Below are 18,919 nucleotides of genomic sequence, written 5' to 3' on the forward strand. Positions count from 1 at the left end.
AACCTCTTTCAATTGAAATGGCATTAGCATACATCTTATTTTCTGGAAAGTGTATTGGAAACTGCATGAGAAAGGCACATTCTATATGTTTTCTGGAGAACTAAGCTATTGGATAAAGAGGAAAACCAACTTGTTATGCAAAGACCTGATTCCCCACTTTGGGGGATTCAATGACTCAATTGAAGAAATGGGTCTGGGGCTCCTCTGTGTTTAGAATGAGGCACTGTTCAAGTAGCCAGGGATACAATGTTGAGTAAGACATGGTCCCCTCCCCCAAAACATTTCTAACCCGCTTTTACAAATATTCCAGTCAAGAATTCCCAACTGCCATGCAAATTTTTGTTTTTGTTTTTGTTTTTCCTCGTAATACCATGCAATTTTAGGGCCTGGATCTGAAAGCACTGACAAGAAACAATGAAAAGAAAACAGTGACATCTACTTGGACCCAGACAGTAGTTCAAAGAATCATAAGCTAAATGACTTTGTCCTCTATGTGATGTTTTCTTGATTATTTAAAAAACCAGAAGTCGATGCATGTTTTTTGCACTAAACGGTCACAACCCAAGACTCTCTTCTTTGATTTAAGGCTCTTTGGGGTCACTGAAGTGTCATTTGGAAAACTGCTTCCTGACGCATAATGTTATGGTAATGACACCCTAATGCCCGTGTAAGGGCTCTGCCAAGAGAGCTATCGATTTATCTCCTTCCAAGTATTGTTTTAAAACAAGAGGCAGCTGGGGGGGTCAAGAGAGAGACTCTGGGTTATAAGAGGCTTAATGCAACCCCAGGAATTTTTTTTTTTTTTTTTACACACTTGAGAGGAGAAAGGTTGTTCATAAATACTAATTTACAGAAACAATTCGAGAGACGCAGAAAAGACACATTTCTCTTCCATCTGAGCATAGGATTATACCCTATGTAACAATGTAGGTGAGGGAAGGAGTAGAAAGTGCTAGAATATCAGGGTTATAGCTACAATCCAAGAGACCAGGATCAAAGCCCAGCCCTGCCACTCACTGATTATATCCATTTGGTTTATAAATTGGAATTTTTTGAACTTAGTTACCTCACATAAAGCAAAATTACCTGCCTTAAAGATAGTTGTGAGGATTCAATATAATATCGCGTGCAAAGGCCAAGGAACAAAGCCTGGTACGTAGTATAAACTCAGTAAACTGTACAGCTCATTGTTACTGTTACCGTTATATAGGAGTTAGACACAAAGTATTTACACATAAGGTGCTGGGTAAGGTGCTTGCTCTCAGTACTTGAGACGGGTGTTGTGATGTGATCATTAGTTCTATGTATCAGTTGACGAGGCTATGGGGCCCCGTCATTTAAACGCTAGTCCACATGTGGTTTGTTTTAGATGTGATTACATTGAAATTAGCAGACTCTGAGTAAAGCAGATTACCCTCCATAATGTGGTTGGGCAGGGGATGGTGGGATGGTGGGTGGGTCGTATCTAATCAGGCGAGGGCCTTAAAAGCAAAGATGAAAGTTTCCCAAAGAAGAAGCAATTCTCTCTCAAGGCTGCCACATAGAATCTCTGCCTGAATTTCTAGCTTTCTGGCCCACCCTGCAGACATCAGACCAGCCAGCTGCCACAATCACATGAGCCAATTCCTTAAAATAAATCTCCAGATGGATACATACATACAAATACATCTATCTATAGTTATAGATGTAACTACTATATGTAACTATATGTAACTACTATAGATCTTTATCTATACAATAGCTAATTGTAATTCTATTGAATCTCTCCATCTATCTATCTATCAAAATCTGCCTCCATCTCTCTATATAGCAAGAGACAGATTTAGCTATAGATAGCTATAAATAGATAGACACAAATTCCCTGATCTATACATCTGTATCTATAGAGATCCTCTTGGTTCTGTTTCTCTAGAGAACTTGACTAATTCAGGCTGGGAGACCGACAAGTAAACAGACAATGTGAATGCTCTGTGGTGGGTCTCAGCACAGCACAAGGTGCTATGGGAATGTACAGAACAAGACTGCTCTTTTTGAAGCCCGGATTGAATAAGCTGCCCGAGAAGACGGTTGAAAATGAGACCAACCTTTAGGGGGTGGACACAAGGGTCGGAACCCCCAAGGACACAGGTGAGGGACAACTAGAGGATTAAGAAGATAAAACAGTGTGATGTGAGAGGGCATGAAAGCCCAGGGGGAGAGCTCTCCGAAGGGCAGGATTCATCCTATGGGAATACCACAGGGAGTGTGAGTTAGAGACTGGGAGGTTTGCATCTGGGATTTCAGGAGGGTCTTGGCACTGCATGAAACTTAGATGCAAGGCATGGCCATGGAGGTGGCTGGAGGGGAATGATGGAGAAGGTCCTGTGGGTGAGAAGAGCCAGAACTCAGTGAGTGCCGTTCCCCGGAGGTGCTCAGGGCAAAGATAAGCGGCCACGCAGTGGGGAGCAGTGCAGGGTAGCAGCGGCCTCAGGGAAGGGCCGGATGGTGGAAGAGACGGCGGGTGAACAGGCTGAGAGAGCACAGGTCCTCGGTGTAAAGGTAAATGGCCTGGAGGTGGGAGAGCAGCGAGAGGCTGGGTCAGGAGCCAGGGCGGTGGGCCAGAGCTCAGGAGACGCAGGCAGGCGCAATGACCAGATGGGCCCAGCTGTCCGGGGCTTCTCAGGAAGTCCTGGTCCACTGGTCTCAGCCTCAGATGCACGTTGCAACCACCCGGGGAGCTTTACAGATATTGCTGCCAGGGTCCCACCCCCAAAATGCTGTTGTCACTCGCCTGTCTCCCTCCGTCATGATTTATGTGCCAAAGACTATCTTTCATCATCACCAAAATTGTGCTCATGAATCCCCGTGCTGGCTGACGTTGTTGCCTCACTCCCAGGATCTACTGAGACCAGCAGCTCCCCAGGGACACTGCCCTGTACACTGACTACGTTTCTTCAACCCCCGGCAGGGCTCCAATAGACAGCCTGGTCCCCAAAGCGTCTGTGAAAAGGAGGCAGGGGAGTCCATGTGGACACGGAGGGTGTGGACGCCTCCAAAATCACACAAGGGTGAGATACCCGATTACCAACCAGCCAGCCACCCACAGAAACTCCCCTGAAGGCATCTGCTCTTGAAGTGGACGTGGGCGTTGCACCTCATGGTCCACAGATGGCCTGGTGTTCCACCTCCCCCAAGCCCACAGCGGTCACTGTCTCTTGGCAGCTGTATCAAGGGTGACTCTACCACAGCGAGCAACCAAGGGGGTATGAAAGAATGTCCCCACGGGAGGCCCATTCTAGAACAAAGGCAGATCTCCCAGCTCTTTGGAACAGATATCTTGGCAAAAGCTAATTAGCCTCTAAACCCTAATCACAACTAAGGCACACAATCTACTGCATCTGATAACATGAAAGGTACAATCATAGTTTCTAAGCACAGAGTACTTTCACCTCTTTAAGCAAATCTGAACGGAAAAAAAATATATCATTTTATAAGTTTTCTACTAAACACCCGTAGCTCTAGACAACAGGTTTTGACTTAACTCAGCAATGAGCTGCCATTCGTCCAACCTTTAGCCATACTGTAAAACCAGGTTTTGGAAGGTACTCTGCTACTTAAAGCTAGAAGTGAATACAGTACTTGCTTAGTGTTGTGGAACACTGCAGAATGCAAGAAGGGGCCTGCAAAGGGCCTCTTAAAATAAATATTTCCTTTTTGGCAGAAAATATCATTGTAGGGTCCCCATGGGTAGGGGAGTGGGCAGTGCACAGTAGATGGGCAGACACTGCATCTGAGAGTGGAAAGAATATATCCAGCATGCAGAATAGACTGGGCTTCTCCTATTGGGCCGTATGTGCTGGGCCTCTTTGCATTCACCTTCTAAAATGAAACTTCCCCAGACAATAATTATTCTTGTTTTCAAAGAAGAGAGAATAACCATTGCTCTCTTGGTAGCTCCAAACTCAGAATTTCAGGGTCTAATTTAGACGTACTCACTTAACAAGCCAAGCTTTTATCCATAAAGTAAGACTAGAGGAAAAGAGAGAATGATTTTTTATGATGGGTGGGGTCAACGGATGTCACAGAAACTTCTAGATGCAGCCCCAGTCTTGCACCCCTAGGGTCAAGGCTGCACCACCAACAAGACGGTGGTCCAAGTTCATGGGGCCACTTGGCGGGTCCATTAACGTGGGTGGAGCTCCTGGAGCTTTACACAGCGGCTCCTACGTAATTCTGGACATTAATATGCTCAAGGAGGCGTGAGAACGGCCCTTCTGCAGTAAGGTTCAGCATCACTGTCTCAGCTGCTTCCTTGGGGAATTCTGAACGTGGGTTCCATTAAAAAACAATACAGCATCAAAGGGGCATCCTACCACTGCTCCTTTGGAGATTTCACTCCCACATGACACCTCTTGGATGAGAATCAAAGCTTTCCGTGTACCTGCCATGCTAGGAGCCAAAATACCAAGGTGAAAACCCTCCCATGTGATTGTTTGAGCACAGAATACAAACAAAATAATTAGCAACTCAAAGGGCATTTCAAACACGCGCCAACATGGAACCATGCGAAACAGGGAAGATTCCTGTTTGTAAATTTCGACTACTCAGACAGACTTTAAGGATTCATATCCTAGGCAACAGAAATGTGCTCTGTAAAAGAAATCTTCCCAGAGGCTTTTCCATATTTGCCACGGTTAAGCTTACATTTAAATAAACGAGGAGTTTCTTACCTGTCTACCAAGTGGTCCTTCTGCAAATCAGCTCCCTGCTCTCCAAGTCACTCCACGAATGAGCAGAAAGAACCAGATCTCATTGTGGGGACCACAGGCTGTCCTCCTTGTGGAAGGGCAGTAGAAACTTCAGCATCAAGCCTTCAGAATGTAGATGCCAAAGTGTCAATTGCAATTATCTAAGAAGAGAGGGCTTGGTGCAAAACATCGATGCCCCACAAATAGGAAAATGGCATCTTTGACTGAGAATCAACAGTACACACATTCATGGAGTTTCTTCCCCAGAATAGAGACTGTTTCTATGTTGACACACATCTTTTGTACCTTAAAGAATGATCGATGGAACACATTTGAGACACTGGAGTGCGTTTATGGCAGTCATAGGATAAGTCATTATTTCCATGTGCTGTGGTTTGAGTTTGTGACTTTGGACACATTGATCATTAAGGCAAGGGGAGATACAAGTATTGACAAACTCTCAGCAGCACCTAAGCTATGACATCCCAGAGGTGGCTACCTGGGGCCTCTGCTTGGGGCCCCACGTGATGGGGCTCCCAGGTCAGTGATTCGAGGAACCAAAGGCAGGTAGACTCTCCATCACCTGGGGCTAGAATGCTGAGGCCCTTACCCTGCCAGGCCATAAAAAGCCCCACCATGGCAAAGAAAGTCAGCACAATGAAAAAGGTATGGGATCTCTATCGAGAATATGAACCTGCGCTCTGCCATTTTGCAGTGTGGTGGCCACGGACTTGGCAGGAATATGGAGAAGGACCTCCTGGAAATTCTTGGATTCCAGGCCCTCGAGACCTCCTGTCCTGGCAAAACAAATTCTCCACATGGCCCAGCCCCACTAGCCTGGACAACAAAGTTTAGGGCCAGGGTGCTAGGTTGCCGTGAAATGGTCCTTTCCCCTGATGAGCCCTCATGCAACAGGTGGCCATTAAACATTGCTTAAAGGATGTGAGGCATTCAGGAATAGCCCATGGCTATGGTTTCCAGAAGATTCCGGGAAGAGAGGAAACTCTGTCCGCCTTCTTTATTTTTCAAGCCCAATTCTGTAGAGTGCACTGCGGCCCTCTGTACATCATGAGGTGTGACATCCTAGAGGCCCTTTGGCTTTTCAGTGATCTCTTTGATGGAGCCCAAGATGGTCTTCATGCTGAATTCCATCTTCAGTGGGCAATATCGTATAAAGTTCTTTCTGAAAGAAAAGGGAAAAGAACCAGAATCAACAATGGAAACGTATCTGTTTTACTCTGTGTTATTTAAATTACTGGAATAAAGAAAGTAACCTTAAGTTTAATTTTAGTTTTAGTTTGCTTTTAATAAACTTGTCCAGATTGAATTTACCACTAAAGAATGAGAAAATAGCAATAATTGACTCCATTTAGGTCAAATGTTGGTAATGATGTTTGATCAAAGACAGATTATCTAACAAAGGAACAAATGACAGTGATCCTCCCAGATTAAAAACAACAAAGAAGACATAACAAAACCAAAGGGAAAAAAAAGCTTTCAAGAATCAATTCTGGGCCATCTGAGCCAAGGAATATTTTTACAGATTGGGATGGTAAGTCATGACAGTACCATGAAGCTACCAAAAGCAAAAAGGTAAGGCTTTTGATACAGCTGAAAATGTGAACTGTATTCCACAACCTTGGTTTCCTGTCTCTTGATAAAGCAGCCTGCATTCAATCCTTTCCCAAGTCCATCCGCCAGCCTCATGACCTCTGAACTTTAGATGTCCAGGATTGTACCTCAAAGTAATGCTAAATAGGATTGCTTGCTAAAGCTCTGGACCAGCTCATTGCAGACACTGCCAGGATCACGTATCAAGGAACAGGCAGAGGATAAGTATCGTTAGACATGAAACAAAGACTCAAGACTCATGGCTGAGAGTTGCTTCTAGCTTAATACTAAGTTATTTAACATTTACTGTTATAAAATGTTATAACAATGTTATAATATATAAAATATAATGTAATAATTTAATGTTATATTATATAATACTGTTATCTTCCAAAGTATGTCTTCTTGCAGCTAAATCAGCAGGCAATTGGTACAATTTGACCGTACCAATCAATACACTGTGATTAAAATATTTCAAAATAAATACAATGCAGGATTTTTGGAAAGTGCCATTTTTTATTTTGTTTAGTTCTTCAGTCATGGTCACTGCCCTCCCCAGCCCTGATCTAGATAACACTAACAAAAATATGTTCTCCATGACTCAGCCTGTTCTAGACATACTGATGAAGAGATCAGAGGGAATTGTTAATTACAGAGTTCTAGACTGTAAGTTTGTTCCACAAACTCCTTGCAGATAAAAATGAAAGTGATAAATTAGCTGTCACCGCTTTGGAGATAAAGACAGTGACATCTCACTGTCATGGGCATCGCTTTATAGGCACAAATGGCATATTTAAGGAATGAAATACGAGGGGGGGAGATATGCACAAACGAAAAATAAGGTTGCTGAATTCATCATGGGTGAGATATTCCTTGGTGTAAAAAATTGGTTGTGCAGCTGTGATCCTGCAGCAGTGCCTGCATAGAAATGTTTAAAATGTGTTTTTAAATGCACATCCTCCTAGAACCATTTTATTGGAAGATGAAACACAGCATCTGGTCTCCTGCTCCGTCACCCTTCTCAGAGACAGATTCAAGCATCTCCAGATGAGTAATATCCATGAATTCTGAGGTTAGTGATGGAAATTGATGCTCCATCCCTGCTGAGAACCAGGAGTGACTGCAAGGCCAGGACTAACTAAAGGCTGGACCCCAACAGTTCAGGCTGGTCCTCACTAATGGTTTCAGGGTGAAAGGTACATCTTTAACATTGGTATCACTGTTATAACTCTTCATTTATTTTTATCTTGTTTATTATTTTTCAATATACTTTTAAAATTTCCCCATAAAGTCTTTTCACCAATTTTTTTTCTATTCATTACTAATCCTTTATATCTTGGGGACTTTTGCGAAAGATATTTTCTAAAAGCGTGTGATCTAATAATTGCCAGCATATAGATATACAAGTGATAGTGAATATTTATGTTGTATCCAGCAACCTTGATAAACCCTCATCGATTCTAACAATTTATCTAAATATTCTCTGAGATCTGAGGTTTTCAAGGTAGACAATGAATAAGCTCTGAAGGATAACAGCCTCTTCCTTTATAATATTCATACATTTCATTTTATTTTTTCTTATATCATTGAGCTGTCCTTTAGTACTGCCAATACAAAGCTGAATGGGGGTTGTAACAGAAAGCATTCTTACTCCTGATCTTAAACAGGAATACTTTTACCTTTTCACTATCAAATATAATACTGAGTTTCAACTCAGTTTTGTTTTTTTTTTTTGATAGATATTATTTATCAGTGTAGGAAAGTTATTTTCTATCCCTAATTGCTAAGGATCTTTTTTTAAATAAGTCAGGAAGAGATATTGACTCGATCAAATGATTTTTCTTCATCAGTTAAGACAATCATACAGGTTTTTCCCTGGTAATTAACAGATTGATCTTTCTAATGTTGATACAGGTTTGTATTACTAGGATAAATCCATTTTTTTCATGATTATTATTCTTTATAGCTTGCTAGATTGTTAATATTCTGTTTAAGGTGTCTGTCACTATATTTAATAGGATTTATTCTCCTTGGATAATTTAGTTATTAAAGTTAGGCAGTCTCAAAAAAATGAGTTAAGTTTGTTTTCTTTGTTCTCTGGAAGAGTTGTAATAGTTTGGAATTACTTGTTGATTGTGAGATTTAACACATAAAACCATAGGGCACAGGATTTTCTCTGGGGAAAGTTATCATTTGTTTGTTTTTGTTGTTGTTGTTGTTTTTACTACTAACTCAGTTTTTATAGTTTATTTCTTCTTGAGTCAGTTACATTTTTCTAGAATTCTGAGCATTTAAGTTTTCAACTTTATTGCTATAAAGCTGAAAATGCTATCATTTTATTATCTTCTTGACCTCAGAAGCATCTATACTTTAAAAAAATAGTTTATATTTGTTCTCTCCCCCCACCACCTTCTCTTTTCCTCTCCTCCCCTCCCCTCCCCTCTCCCACTCTTCCCTTCTCTTCCCTTTCCTTCCCTCTCCCCTGTCTCTCTCCTATTCAGTCTTGCCAGAAGTTTTCCAGTCTTACTAATTTATTCTTTCTGACTTGCGGAAGTTTTAATCTGTTGTTCTTTTCCTAACTCCCTGCGCTAGATGCTCAACTCATTGATTTCCATCCTATTTCTGTCCTCATATAAACATTTAAGGCTTTAAATTTCCCTCTCAATACTGCTTTATTGCATTCCCCTTTAAAAAGTATATAGTGTTATTATTGTTTATCTATATTTTCAGTTTCCTTTATGACTTCTTTTTTGACCCACACAGTCGTTTTTTTTTTTAAGTGTGTGCTTTAAAATTTCTATACGGAGATTTTCTATTTATCTCTTTGTTCCTGATTTCTAACTTAATGCATTATGGGGAGAGAATGTGACATGTCCTGTGAGCGTGATGAGATTTATCTGATAATCTGCTTTATGAACTGTGTTCAATTGTCAAAATTATATTGAGATATGTATCTTTCATTTGCAGGCTGCAATGTCCTTTCACTAACATGAAATGCATGATTTCTTTTCATTGTATTTTCTGTTTTAAAAATTTCCACAATATAGGGCAGTTATTGAATTGCTGAGCAATGTAAAAAAAAGAATTCATTCAAGTATGTTGATAGAGTGCTTAGTACATGCTCGTTACGGCTGTACACTAGGCATTAAGAATACAGGGATGACAGAGACTAACACAGTGCTTGTTCCCATGGACTTAACTTAGCATCTAGATGGGCAGAGAGATAAGTGCTCACATAGTTATTTAGTTATTGTTGTGTTAAATGTCACAGAGGGAAAGTACGATGTGTGCGATGATGCAGGTTCTTTCTGAGATCAAGTACAGTGGCTATAGCATGCGAGTCATCGTTAGCTGTACTCAGAAGTCTCGGCACAGAAACACCGAAGAGTCACCCAGGAATATGACTCATCAAGTACAGGTGTATCCCTCTAGCCTGCTGTGTCTCTCCTCCTCACCCCCCTCCTTATCTCCACCAGTTCCTAGTGATTTGTCCTCTTTTCCTTTTCTCTCACTTACCTGTTCATTTTTTGGTTCCTAACCACCATAGTGGTTTTTCTCTGAAAACATGTTACATACTGGATGCTTGGGACAAACCTCCACAACTCTGCAGGTGTGATCTGTTCAGTAGAGTTTCTGATGTCACTCACACTCCAGCAATTGGTTTTTTCCAAACCCAAAGTTACATGGTTTACCAAATTTTGCTCTTAACTGAGGATGTGCATATATTAATATGAAAGAATATTTTAAGTAGTTACCGTGCTCTCTGTTATTATAATGAATGCAATCACAAAATGAGGTCCAAAGTAAGGTTATTTCCATTTCTGTCATGTTCAACATCAACATTCATTTATATTGTAGTTGTGTGAGGTGTGAGATTATGTGAGGTTTTGTGTGTGTTTTTGTTTGCTTGGTTGGTTTTGGTTAGACTGATTATGCTGAAGGCTCATATTGCCACGGCAATCAATTAAAATGTCTGGTTATTTTTGTTTTTACCATCGATCAGCCCTGTCCCCGCAAGCTGGTACTTGAGCGGCTGGTGTATTTGAGCAAAAAGTGGCACTTTGCTGCTATCGGTCTCCATCTTGCTAGATTCATTCCATTGATCCAGGCCAGCAAGTCTCCTCTGGACCTTGTTTCTTCTTTTCCCTTTTTCATTCCTGGTTTCTTTTGGTCTCAGTTGTGTCATTCAATGTATTGGCTCATCACTACTTTGCACCCCTGATCATCAGGCTATCCCTTTCCCTGTCCAAGTCTCCCCAGTTGAAATGGTCAACAGGAGAGGGCCAACAGGAGAGCCAGAGAGAAACATACTATGAGAAACATACTCCAGCTGGACATCCATCCCTTAATCATCAATTTCAATCACGTTAAGTTGATCTTGGTTGATCCCAGTCCTCAAGGCTAGGACCGAAAACACTGTCAAAATTCCGCTCAGATGGAGATCGTGTCCTTCAAGTCAACTGCATTTCTTGTATTTATTACTCCAGTGAAATGAGTCTTGTCTGGCAGGACCTGTTAACGATGCGCCCATCCTGACTCACAGTGACCTCCACTTTCTTAGTTAAGTGCTCACCAACCGCCTTTTTAAATACTCCATCTCCAAATGACCCTCAGGGAGGACATTAAGCTCATGTTCCCTCAGAGCTTTGGCTTCCTCAGCGATCTCAAGCGAGTTCTAACCACCAGCTCCAGCCTCCTCTTCTCAGCTGTCCCTGCTTGACCTCTTCCTGGCATTTTATATGGTCAACCACCCCATTTTTCTTGGTCACACATTTGTGCAATTCATCTTCTCCTTGGTCTTTGAAAAATCAGAACGTGTGTTCACTTTCAGTCTTGGGGATGGAAATCTCTGCTATCTTATAATGATTTCTCAACATTGCCAGTGATGATTAGTCCGGACAATGTGTAAGCTCTTTTGAGAAGCAGCTTATCCAGGCCAGAAAATCTCTCCTCCATAACTAGGTTTCCCTTATAACCTCCTTGTGGTCTTAGGATTTTAAGGCTCTTCTAAATGTTAATTTCACAATTACCTGTAATTACCTGACTTCTCAAAGTCCGAGAAGAGGAAGCAAAAATGAAAGTCCAAGAGATACTCCCCCTTGTGAAAAAACTACTCAATGGTTCTTAACACTATTTAGGTGATGGTACACCTGGCATTTAAAATACTGTCTGTTTATACAGCAGAAGCTAACACAGCATTTTGAAGCAATTATACTCCAATAAAGATGCTAAAAAAATAAAAAATAAATAAAATAAAATACTGTCTGTGAAACGCCTTGATATAATGAAAGACCATGATTATTGGTAGCTATTTTCATCTTACAATCAATTTGGCCAGCCGAAGGTATAATATATGACAAGTACTCTAAAGCAGGGGTCCACAACCCCGGGCCGCAGACCGGTAGTGGTCCATGGCCTGTTAGGAACCGGGCCGCACGGCAGGAGGTGAGCAGTGGGCGAGCGAGTGAAGCTTCATCTGCCGCTCCCCGTTGCTCCCCATCACCCCCATTACCGCCTGAACCATCGCTTGCATTACTGCCTGAACCATCCCCCACCCACCCCTGGTCCGTGGAAAAATTATCTTCCATGAAACCGGTCCCTGGTGCCGAAAAGGTTGGGGACCGTTGCCCTAAAGAACATATAAAAACTACAGTTATGAACAAATACATATACCTTCCCAGCACAAGATATCAAAGTCATCCCATTCTGGGGTTTTCTGCTAACACAGACATACCTCAGAGATGTTGCAGGCTCAATTCCAGACCACCATAATAAAGTAAATATCGCATTAAGAAACTAAGACAGATTTTTTTGTTTCCCAGTGCGTGTAAAAGTTATGTTTACACTACACTGTAGTGTACACTACAGTACACTGTATTAACTGTGCAATAGCATTATGTCTAAAAAACAATGTACGTACGCCAATTTAAAAATACTTTATTGGGACTTCCCTGGTGGTCCAGTGTTAAAGAATCCACCTTCCAATGCAGGGGATGTGGTTTGATCCCTGCTCAGGGAACTAAGATCCCACATGCTGCGGGGCAACTAAGCCCAGGTGCCACAACTACTGAGCCCACATGCCTCAACTAGAGAGCCCGAGTGCCACGAACTACAGAGCCCACACACTCTGGAACCCGTGCACCACAACTAGAGAAGAGAAAACCCGCACACCACAACTAGAGAGAAGCCCATGCACCGCAATGAAAGATCCCATGTGCCACAGTGAAGATCCTGCGTGCCACAACTAAGACCCAATGCAGCCAAATAAAAAAATAAATACATATTAGAAAATAAAATGAAATAAAAATACTTTATTACTAGAAAATGCTAACCATCATTTGAGCCTTCAGCGAGTTGTATTCTTTTTGCTGGTGGAGAGTTTAAGATGTTGCAAGAATTACCAAAATGGAACACAGAGAGTCGAAGTGAGCAAATGCTTTTGGAAAAATGGTGCCAATAGACTTGCTCAATGCAGCATTGTCACAAATCTTCAAAATTTGTAAAAAGCGCAATATCTGTGAAGTGCAATAATATGAGGTCTGCCTGTAATTGCTTGCTTCCTATTTATTTATTTATTGAACAGAGGAGGTTAGTACTTAAAAATAAGAGAAGGCGGGGACTTCTCTGGTGGTCCAGTGGTTAAGAATCCACCTTCCAAGGCAGGGAATGCAGGTTCGAGCCCTGGTCAGGGAACTAAGATCCCACATGCCATGGGGCAACTAAGCCCACGCGCCGCTACCACTGAGCCCATGCACCCTGGAGCCCGTGCACCACAACTAGAGAGAAGGCCACATGCCACAACTAAGGCCCGACACAGCCAAATGAATAAATAAATAAATAAATATTTTTTTTAAAAAGAGAGAGAGAGAAGGCAGAGGATGCCAAACAATTAGGAAAAAGAATTATGAGAGGAAATATTTTAAATTGAGACTATTTTGTTATTCAAGTCAATTCTGGTGAGTTGTGAAAAGACTACGGCCATCACATAGTTTTAGAAGCAAGGATCCAAGGCAAACCTGGTGTGCACGGGACACCTACTAAGCTAGGTGGGTCCCCAAAGCTTCCATTACCTACTTGAGACAAGCAGTTACCTGAGTGGAGCTAGTTCTCACCTATTGTTCTACTTTGGGAATTCGTGGCTTTTCTGAAGGAAAAAGTCAGTAAAATCCATTATTTATTTCTCATATCCCTTGATCTCTATTTCATAAAAGGATTAAAGACAATGTCAGATTCACCTAAAGAAAGACAAACGTTTGCAGAAGGCGGACAGATGTGAAGTGCTCCAAAGCAAAGGAGAAGTAGTTAGATGCCATGGGATGGAGAGATTTTTGATTTCTCAAGTTTGTTATCGCCTATATATTTCCCCCTTACAGACTACCACTTAAGCCCTTAAATAACTAATGAGTGTATATTCCTTTTTTCCAGGAGTATCATGGAATTGGCACTCAGGAATGACTGTCAAACCATAGCTTAGTTTTGGGGACAAAAAAGCAAGAGAAACATCAAGAGATGGAAAGGACACTGGCAACTATAAAGAATAAATAAGAACTCTAATTTCCTGAGCCCTGGGGGGTGGGGGCGGGGGTGGGGGGAATGGCTAGAGAGTAACACTCAGCCAGCCCTGAGAAGAACCTGTGAAGGCCTCCCATATTTGGCTAGCAAATTCGAAAGGACACAGGTAAGGTCTTCTCTCTGAATTCTGGCTATAATATTAACTCAAAGGCCCTTTTGTTACTTTTCATATTTTGAGATGCCTTACCTCATTCTTGGCTTAAGACTTCCTAATACTTCTCTTGAAAATTTCTGCAAAAATTTTATATTCCTTAGTTGCTTATATGCCCCTCATGTCATATTAAGTCCATGTTCTCCTGATGTCTAAGTTCATTTAGAGGGCTTCTTCCTGATTTCTTTTGAAATGCCAGCCTACTTGTATTCACTATGATTATTTGCCATTGTACTGTCATGTTCTCATTTTTGAGAAATGCCTGTCCATTCTCTGTTCTTCCTCCACACATAAATAAATGAGTTCTTTTTGATTGTCATCTTAAACTTTTTTTTTTTTTAAAGAAAGCCACATCTGTCTCTGAAACTGAGACTTCCCCATAACATCCCTGTAAGCCCATGAAAAGATTGTGGATTCCTCCCTGGTTATGTGACCCTCATGTTATTCCTGTCAAATCTTCTTTTGCATTATCTTCATTTTTTCCTGCTGTATTTCCCCTTCTGTTCGTGAGAGTACCAACTATACCTACCTTGCACACTCTCTGTCAGTGTCTGTTGTCTCCTAGCATTTTCTCCTGTCAGCACTTTGCATTATAATACGTCTCTGCTCACAGTTAGCACGGGTCTCCCTGCCTCAAAAATCCAGCATTTTTTTTTGGAAGGGTGAAAACAATCACCCTTTCTGCTCACCAAGATCAGCACTGCAGAGTCGTTACCATCGGTAAATTCTCCTCCATCATGACATGTGTGTAGTCTGCAACTCACAAAGGTGCTGCATTTGAATGTTTCCCTGACTGATCCTGCTTCTTTTCTGCATCCTGCCCTTTGGTCCCCACTTTGCCTTTTCAAGCAAGGTTTTGCCTTTGGGGCTTTACCACCTATGCTGAAGAATATATTGGAGGTGTTCCCTCTCCCTCAGTATGTTCCCTTCACACTGCCCAAGTTTTACTTCAATTGACAGCGTTTCTTCATATACTGGGGTTCAGCATCTGTGTGGTTATTCACCTCATCAAAGATGGGATTTAATTTTAATCTTCTCTTTCTCTTCATTGTTTTCCATTCCTTTAGTCAGGAAAGGAGAAATATCAATAACTAGGCTTATCAGTGGAAAACTTATTTTTGTTTGTTCCTAAAATTGTGAAGGATAAAATGAATATAACATGCTTGTTCTCCCTATTGTAACTGCTGTACAATTTCATATGGATTTCTTATATGTTTTTAATATTTTATTTTATTTTGGCTGCGTTGGGTCTTCGATACTGCACACGGGCTTTTCTCTAGTTGTGGCAAGCAGGGGTTACTCTTTGTTGCGGTGCATGGGCTTCTCATTGCAGTGGCTTCTCTTGTTGCAGAGCACGGGCTCTAGGCACCTGGGCTTCAGTTGTTGTGGCGTGTGGGCTCTAGAGTGCAGGCTCAGTAGTTGTGATGCACAGGCTTAGTTGCTCCGCAGCATGTGGGATCTTCCCAGATCAGGGATCGAACCCGTGTCCCCCGCATTGGCAGGCGGATTCTTAACCACTGCACCACCAGGGAAGTTCTCTGTTTTTAATATTTTACTGTGTGGTCCATTTCCCCTACTAGACTACCAACTCCATCAGTATTGGTCCATCTTGCGTACGTTGGTTGAGTGAGTTGAATCAGCCCAATTAGAGAAAAGGTCTTGTGATCTGCTCATTTCATACAAGTCCTTGGGGTGGAAGGAGCAATATAAATTTGGTCACATTTACTTTTGTATACAAAACTGGCACTATTAGGATGATTGACATCATTCTGTATGACTGTTATTCCCCTCCATTTTCAAAATGAGCTGCTATCAGGTCTACTTCAGATTGACTCCATCTGAATATGAACAAGTGCATTTGACATTATGAGTGTAGTCTGGTCAGGTTCTAGGAAGGACTTTTAATTTCCTTTGTTTCACTTTCCATGGAAGCCTTTCTTTCATGTCCTCCTGTTTATTTTTACAAACCCAGAGATACCTGCTGGACCACGAATAGACTCAGCTTGGTTATACCTTGCTTCATATTTTCGGCATTCTCTTCCATCGTCCTGTAGATAAATAATATCAGAGAATTCGGGAACAGGAAGTAATCTTAGAATCTGTCAACTCCCGCTCCTTTACTTTACAGGTTGAGGAACAGAGGCCAAGATGCTGCAAGACGCATGTAAGTTCTCACAGCTGGTGAGCAGCAGAGCTCATTTTCCTGAGATCCAGCCTCATGTTCTTTCTACTACACCCCCCGCCTCTGTTTTGAACTTGAGCATCAGCTGAGTAGAAAAGTACGTCTGATGTAACTGCAATTGTGTCCTTGGAAATATACAGCATCACCCTCGCACTCAACAACTTGTTGGCAGGGATCCAAACTTCTGTCTTACCGCCAAGTAAAAATAAAATATAATGTATGTCATTAGCACAAATATCACATTTAGGTAAATTCAGGGCACACTGAAGACTTCATGTTCCTGGTGATGAACATCTTTTTTTCTTTCACGTAGATGTCCTTTCTTTATGTTTACCACAGTTTCAAATTCCTCTCTTTGCAGAAGATGATATACTATAGCAGAATATTTTTACTTTGTCACTCACTTTTTTTTTTCTATTTTAAATGATTTCTTAAAAATATATCAAATAAATGGTGAAAATAATGGTCTGAGGAAGGTTATCTAAGCAGCTGATTTTGGCGGTCACAAAAAAGACACTTAACTGCAGGGTAGGCAAGAAAAAATTCTTAAAGACAGACCAAAATTCAAGTGCAAGTGATTTGGGTTTGGGTGGCCAGCTGGATAATAAGAGCCAAAATGCAACTCCATCTGTGGGAATCGGAGAGAAAAATACTTTCCTTGAGCACAAGAGTACCGGCAAGCCGTGTACTGCAGAAGCATGATGTCGAAAGGGTAAGGGACTCATGATATTGTAGGCACTCCCACAAACCTAAGCCCGATGGCTTTGGCAGCAAAGCAGAAGAGAGAAAAGCCAAGCAGAGTTAAATGTGAACAAAACAAGCGACAGAAGCAGCCATCCATGCCACCCTTATAAGCACAAAGAGGCAATAAACCTGTCAGCGGGGCTTTCCACACAGAGTCTCCCCAAGCCAAGATGTAGTAACAATCAAAGGAGGTTTCCAGGCTTACGTTCTTTATGCCTGGTGCTAAGCATGCTGGGACAGCCGCACATCCCATGTCTCCTATCTGATGGTCTCTGCCCATTTTGGGGGCACACTAGTCCTGATGTTCTAACTTGACGTCTTCAGTAGGACAGGCTGTCCCTGCAATTGCCCGCCCCTGTGGCACTGCCATTTCTAGCGAGGCAAGGTCTCCCTCTGCTTCCTCCCCAGCTCCCCTCGGCTGCTAAGAAGAGACCCAGTTGCTACCCTCTCTCTCTCTGGAGCTTGGAAAATCCTTCCCTTGTTCTGATGGACATGTTGGAAACAGTTAGCAGGGGGTGGGGGGGAAGAGTCAAACCTCACAGAGTGCTTTTGGATAGGAGAGAGAGATTAGGAAACTGGAACTTAGTTTTCTAACGATGCCTCTTTTTAGAATTTTCTATTATTTGACTAGAGACTGCCAAGGTTGGTTCTAAGGAGTGATTTTTCTCTTAACTAGAGACTGAGCTGGGCACTTCATGCTAAGAAAAGACATGGTGCTTGTTCTTGAAGTGTCCCCAGGCCATTGGGATAGACGGACAATAGACAGTGCTCAGGGATGTTAAGTAACAAATGGTGGAATGCCACCAGAGCCCAGAGGGGAGCAGCCGGTTCAACCTGGGGTTAGGGAGGGGTGCTTGAATGAGCGACCCCTTGAAGGGGCTCAGGATTTAGACCTCTGTCTAAGCATTTCTCAGGAAGGAGAAAGAACAGAGTTGGGAAATAACACCATGTGCATGTGTGTATATATGTGAACCCTTGCAGGACATTTGGTCCTGTCCAGAACATCCGTAAGACATTTGGTCCACGCCAAAAGGTCCTTGATATTTGGTCTGTCCAAAACATCCTTCAGCATATTTGGTCCATGCCAAATGGCTTTGGACAGGACCAAATATCAAGGACCTTTGGGCTTGAATCAAATGTCTCCATGGATATTTTAGACAGAACCAAATATGACGAAACATCAAGGACTTTTTGGCATGGACCAAGTATCTCCGTGGATATTTTGGACAGAACCAAACATGAGCAAATATCAAGGACCTTTTGGTGTGGTGCAAATGTCTATGGATGTTTTGGACAGGACCAAATATGACCAGATATCAAGGACATTTTGGTGTGGAGCAAATGTCTTATGGAGCAAATGTTTTATGGATCCAATGTCTTTTTAAAAGAATATTTAATTAATTTATTTTTTTGGCTGCATCGGGTCTTAGTTGCTGCACGCAGGATCTTTCATTGCAGCGTGGGCTCTTCATTGTGGCACATGGGCTTCTCTCTAGTTGTGGCACACAGGCTTCTCTCTAGTTGTGGCATGTGGGTTTTCTCTGTCTAGTTGTGGTGTGTGGGCTCCAGGGCACGTGGGCGCTGCAGTTGTGGTGTGCGGGTTCCAGAGCACGTGGGCTCTGTAGTTTGCAGCATGCAGGCTCTCTCGTTGAGGTGTGCGAGCTCAGCAGTTGTGGCGTGTGGGCTTAGCTGCCCCGCGGGACGTGGGATCTTCGTTCCCCGACCAGGGATTGAACCCATGTCCCCTGCACTGGAAGGCGGATTCTTTACCACTGGACCACTAGGGAAGTCCCTATGGATCCAGTATCTTAAGGACATTCTGAAGAGGACCAAATGTCTGCTAAGTCAGTGAACATAGGGTGTGAGTTGATAGGAGTCAGTAGACTTTCACTGGGAGCCAGTAGATTCTGCAGTGCAAGTGTGGGTGGGTTT

At 42.3% G+C, this 18,919-nt stretch overlaps 1 protein-coding gene across 1 annotated transcript in view; it reads right to left on the minus strand.

Annotated features, from left to right (window-relative positions):
* PUDP (pseudouridine 5'-phosphatase) overlaps positions 1-18,919 on the minus strand; it is a 361,799-nt gene that overhangs the window by 220,243 nt on the left and 122,637 nt on the right. The window contains exon 4 of the transcript XR_009006644.1: positions 4,710-5,910. The gene's annotated coding sequence lies outside the window, so the exon portion shown is untranslated. The remainder of the gene's footprint in view (positions 1-4,709; positions 5,911-18,919) is intronic.

The sequence above is a fragment of the Balaenoptera acutorostrata genome, chromosome X, assembly GCF_949987535.1.
Source record: "Balaenoptera acutorostrata chromosome X, mBalAcu1.1, whole genome shotgun sequence".
Lineage (NCBI taxonomy): Eukaryota > Metazoa > Chordata > Mammalia > Artiodactyla > Balaenopteridae > Balaenoptera > Balaenoptera acutorostrata.